Here is a 6,000-nt window from a genome sequence, read left to right on the forward strand (position 1 = left end):
AGAGCATGTTGCTGTGGATCTGGAGGCACAGGTAGACCAGATCAGGTAAGGACAGCAGATTTCCTTCCCTAAAAGATATTGGTGAATCAAGTGCATTTTTTTGATTTTGCAGCAATTGATTCATGGTTGCCATTACTGAGACCAGCTTGCTATTCCAGATTTCATTAATTGAACTAAATTTCCACCAGATGCCCTGGTGAGATTTGAACCCGTGTCCCTGGAGCATTAACCCCTGGACCACTGGCGTTGACACTAAACCAACGTATCCACTCTTCCGGTCTTTTGAAAGAAATGGATGTGTTGATTGGCCACTTCAGAGGATGCCATCCATGTTGGCATGAAACTGGAGTCACATGTCATAGAATCATAGAAATACTACAGCGCAGAAAGAAGCCCTTCGGCCCATCGAGTCTGCACCGACTACAATCCCATCCAGGCCCTACCCCTAACCTATGCATCTCAGGACACTAAGGGCATTTTTTTAGCATGGCCAATCAACCTAATCCGCACATCTTTGGACTGTGGGAGGAAACCAGAGCACCCGGAGGAAACACAGACATGAGGAGAATGTGCAAAACATAAGGACCCAGCTGGGTATCAATGGCAGATTTCCTTCCCGAATTGGGGCAGCACAGTGGCACAGTGGTTAGCACTGCTGCCTCCCAGTGCCAGGGACCTGAGTTCAATTCCCAGCTTGGGTCATTGTCTGTGTTGAATTTGCACATTCTCCCCATGTCTGCGTGGGTTTCCTTCGGGTGCTCTGGTTTCCTCTCACAGTCTGAAAGACGTGCTGGTTGGGTGCATTGGCCATGCTAAATAGGGGATTTTCACCGCAACTTCATTGCAGTGTTAATGTATGCCTACTTGTGATACTAATAAATAATCAGTCCAGCAGTTTTGAGAGTCCACATGGTGACTTCTAACGGTTTGCCAACCTGTGTCTTGCCATTATTTGGCCACCCAGATGAATATTGTGGGTGGGATTCTCTGCCCGCGCTCGTCCCGAAACCGGAAAATTCCACCTGTGGTCAACGGACCTTTCCATGGTCCGACCCCCACCTGCTGGGATTCCCGTGGCTGGCGGAACGGGAGAAGTCGCCCCCATATGTGTGTGATTGTTCCCCACTCTGTGTCCTTCTCAGTCCTATTTGATCTTGAGGATGGGATTCCCAATCCCACAGGGAAAACCCATCCTTATGTTTCATTTGCAAATTTTCTCTTAAACAGAATCCCAGCTCTCAAACTGCCAGGGTGGGATTCCAGCACCCATTGGCGGGCATTGGTCTGATAACTAAATTTGCTCTATGATTTAAAATTAATTGGTTAACTCACTAATGGTTGTCCTGGCACAGCTGGTGTTTGAAATACCTGACATTGGGTTGGCACACATTCTCTTATTATGGACAGAGAAACCTGCTCTTTGATTTGAAGGTCTAATTTCTGTATTTAATCATTTCCTTGGCCTTTTATTTTCTAGAGATATTTTATCATTTACCAGAATGATAGGGAGTGGGATAGCTTAATCTTGGGTTCAGACATAGCTCGGCACAACATTGAGGGCCAAAGGGCCTGTACTGTGCTGTAATGTTCTATGTTTCTATGTGCGGATTCGATAGGGCCTTTTAAGGGACTTCTGGGTGAGTACATGGGCCTAAGTAAGATTGAGGGTTATAGGTAAGCCTTGTAGGTAGAGATATGTTCGGTGCAACTTGTGGGCCGAAGGGCCTGTTTGTGCTGTAGTTTTTCTATGTTCTATGTTCTCCAGTTCACCTCTGTTGGGTTGACACAGACAAGTGGCAAAGGGACTATTTAAACTGCACTGAGTTGGATGTCGGGTGGTAAACGCCCATGGGTTAGAATTTTATGTTGATTGCAATAGTCCGTGCTGGAATTGTGTGGAATGGTGCGGGAAGACATTAGGCACACATCCCAATGTCACTGCATCCCTGAGCAACATTGTGGTCAATGACCGTGCTTCCCACATCGGCACACAGCCGCTAACAATTAATCAGACGAGGTGGTGGTGTTAGCGATTCTACTGGCCCATCCACTTTTCGAGTCGGCGGACTAGCCAGCCAGATGGTCTTCGCACTTTCGATACAAACTTGGTCCAGGACAGGATAAACTATCCGGGGTTAAATGAAATGACAGATGTTTCTGGAATGAAGCGCCCCGAGTTCTCCTATTAGCTGCTTGACTTCGCATCATAGGCAAAGTTTGCAGTGTTTTCTTTTAGCTTCTTTTGTTTATAGAGTATGGGCAGCAGGGTGGCTCAGTGGTTAGCACTGCTGCCTCACAGTGCCAGGTTCGATTCCCGGCTTGGGTCACTGTCTGTTCAGAGTTTGCACGTTCTCCCCGTGTCTGCCCTGGTTTCTTCCCACAATCCGAAAGATGTGCGGTTTAGGTTCATTAGCCATGCTAAATTCTCCCTCAGCGTGCCCGAACAGGCACCGGAGTGTGGCGACTAGAGGATTTTCACAGTAACTTCATTGCAGTGTTAATGTAAGCCTTCCTTGTGACTAATAAATAATCTTTAAACTTTGAATACTGCAGCTCCCTGGGACACTTCCACACAGCTGCCAACCTTCCGGGAACTAACTGCGAGCATCCGCCTGTATCCCAACATTACTTAGCGCCCACCCTCTGTCTGCACACCACAGGTAGCACTGTGCCTTTTTCAGAGAACATTACAGCACAGGAACAGGTCCATCAGCCCATCAAGCCTGCACCGAAATAAATAATAGCTTTCTAAACTAAAGGTTTAAAGACCTTTTTCCTCTGCATGGTCCGTATACCTCTATTCCCTGTCTATTCATGTACCTATCAGGATACCTCTTAAATGTTGCTGTTGTATATGCTTTATACCACCTCCTCCGGCAGCACATTCCAGGCACTTACCACCCTCTACATCAAAAAAAAACTTGTCTCCTGCATCTCCTTTGAACTTCCCCCCCTTTTACATTAAACCTATGTCCCCCCTATGATGTGGAGATGCCGGCGTTGGATTGGGGTGGGCACGGTGAGAAGTCTCAGAATAGCAAGTTAAAGTCCAACAGGTTTATTCGGTAGCACGAGCTTTTGGAGCACTGCTCCTTCATCAGGTGAGTGGAGGTTAGTTCACAAACACGGCCTATGTAGACACAGGCACAATTGCATAATAATTACAGGTTGGGATGGTTGGAATGTGACAACACAGAATCGCCAGCAGAAACTGATAGTCAAGTTCTGCACACATGAGGTTGGCCTCAACCAAGATCTTGGGATCATGTCACCCTATGTGTAACCTCAGCATTTGGCCTAAGCTTGCAAAATTCTACTAACTGCCCTGGCTTGAGACAATTCATACCTCTTTAACCTGTGATTATCCCTCTCTCCACGCACACTGTTCATATCTGCAAAGACTTGATGACCTGTAAGGACTCGAATTCCAACCATTCTTCATTATCCAGCCTGTAATTATCTTGTAATTGTGTCTTTGTCTACATATACCGTGTTTGTGAATCTAACTCTGCACTCACCTGATGAAGAACTCCAAAAGCTCGTGATTCCAGAGAAACCTGGTCTTGTGTGACTTCTTACTATGTCCCCTGGTAACTGACATTTCTTCCTGGTTGCAGTTAGTTGGACCAATCAGTGTGGAATCACAGTCTGGGTCCAAAAGCGGGCAGAAGAAGGTGCTGGAGTAAATTAATTACACTCAAGGATCCAGCCAAACTACTTCCTGTGCAAGTCAGACCAGTTCTTCCGGATTGTGTCCCTGACTCCTGCTCCCAAGATCCATTCAGCAGGAAAAATCCAATTCCCATCGTTGATCCACAGGCAATAGAGAAATATACTTCTCAAACTTGAAGATTTCATGATCACTCCCCCATAGAACTCAATCTTCACTCAAAACCATATCTCTCAGGATAGATTCTCAGCTCTGTACCTGAGTGGCTGGAATTCTATCGCCTCCAGTTCCAGGGCAGGTAAGGCTCGCAGAACGGCATGTAGGCCAGACCAGGTAAGGGTGGCAGATTTCCTTCCCTAAAGTGAATGAGATGAATTTTCCTGATGATCAGTGAGCAGATATTGAACTTGATGATCAGCCATGATCAAAACGAATGGTGGAGCAGGCTCAAAGGGCCAAATGGCCTACTCCTGCTTCTTGCTTCTCTGTTTCTGCGTTTCATGGTCACCATTACTGTTACCAATACTTTATTCCAGATTTAATGAACTGAACTTAAGTTCGACGGTAGAATTTAGACTGATATTAAAGGGCCTGGTCTCTCAATTAGTTCTCTAAACCACAGTGTGACTTTTCCCTAGAAACCTAACCAGACAATGCCTGAAATGCACTGTCCACACACACCAACAGATGAAGGAGTGCAGAATATCAGGGAAAAACTCATTTGTTAAATATTTATTGTCTCTGTTTGGAAATCTTGTCAGTGGAGAGGGAATGAAGGTGACACAATGTGCTGGAATAGTGCCAGCTTATGCAAATTGTAGAATTATAGAATCCTATAGTGCAGAAGGAGGCCATTTGGCCCATCAAGACTTCACTAACAACAAAGCCTTCAAGTCCTCTCCCCATAACCCATGTATTTACTCTTCTAGTCCTCCTGACATTAAGGGGCAATTTTAGCATAACCAATGCACCTAACCTACACATCTTTGCGGTGTGGGGGGAAACTGAAGCACCCAAAGAAAACCCATGCGGACACGGGGAGAACATGCAAATTCCACACACAGAGAGTCACCCAAGGCTGGAATTGAATCTGGGTCCCCGGCGCTGTGAAGCAGCAGTGTTAACCACTGAGCCACCGTGCCACCTTAATGTCATGGGTACTCTTCTTCCTCAGGTTTTTGGATACCTGTGGTGGGTTTTACGGCCTCACTCTTCCCAAAACCATAAAATCCCATCCGAGGTCCCTCACCCGCTCCGATTCCCACGGCAGGCGGGCGGTAAAATTCCAGCCCTGAAGTGATATTTGCTCATGGGTCAAATTTTATTCAGTCATCTTCCTGTCAAGCATCTTGGGACACTTAAGAACATTCAATCATTTGCTATATAGATGTCATTGCCACTGTGGTGTTTGTCCATTATTGACAATGCTTTAGTACAGCCTTTGTGTCCAACACTGACTGACGGAACTGATTACACATGGGACTCAAAAAACTAATCACCACTGAGTAAAACCACCAAGAAAACAGCTCAGAATGAAGCATCAGTAACCACGGACCTGATTCTGGAGATAGCATATGAAGAAGATTGTCAAATACATTGAAAGGTTGATCATATTTTTCATTTGTTTATGGGATATGGGTGTCGCTAGACCAGCATTTATTACCCATCCCCAACTGCTTCTTGAGAAGGTGGGTGGCGCAGGTTAACACCGCTGCCCCACAGAGCCAGGGACCCGGGTTCGATTCCAGCTTCAGGTGACAGTCTGTGTGGAGCCTGCACATTCTCCCTGTGTCTGCCTGGGTTTCCTCCGGGTTCTCCAGTTTCCTCCCACAGTCCAAAAGATGTGTGGATTAGATTAATTGGATCAGTGGTTAGCACTGTTGCCTCATAGCTCCAGGGACCCTGGTTCGATTCCTGCTGTCTTGTGGCGTTTGCACATTCACCTCATGTCTGCATGGGTTTTCTCTGCTCCGGTGTGTCCTCCCACAGTCTGAAAGAGAGAAACTAGAAGCAGGAATAGGCCATTCAGTCTGTCGAACCTGCTCTGCATTCACCTTGATCATGACTGAACATCAAATTCAATATCCTGATCCCTCCTTTCTCCCACACCCTTGATCCCTTTAACAGAAACAAGGTGGATTGACCATGCTAAATTGCCCCTTAGTGCCCAAACACCTATAGGTTAGGAGAGTTAGTAGGGTAAATATGTGTGGTTGCGGGGATCGAGCCTGGATAAGACTTATGTCAGAGACTCAGTGCAGACTTGATGGCCTCTGTCCGTACTGCAGCGATTCTATGATCTCTAAAGACTAAGGTGAGACAAAAGTGTT

Source organism: Carcharhinus amblyrhynchos, chromosome 26 (assembly GCF_965287045.1).
Source record: "Carcharhinus amblyrhynchos chromosome 26, sCarAmb.v2.hapA, whole genome shotgun sequence".
NCBI lineage: Eukaryota > Metazoa > Chordata > Chondrichthyes > Carcharhiniformes > Carcharhinidae > Carcharhinus > Carcharhinus amblyrhynchos.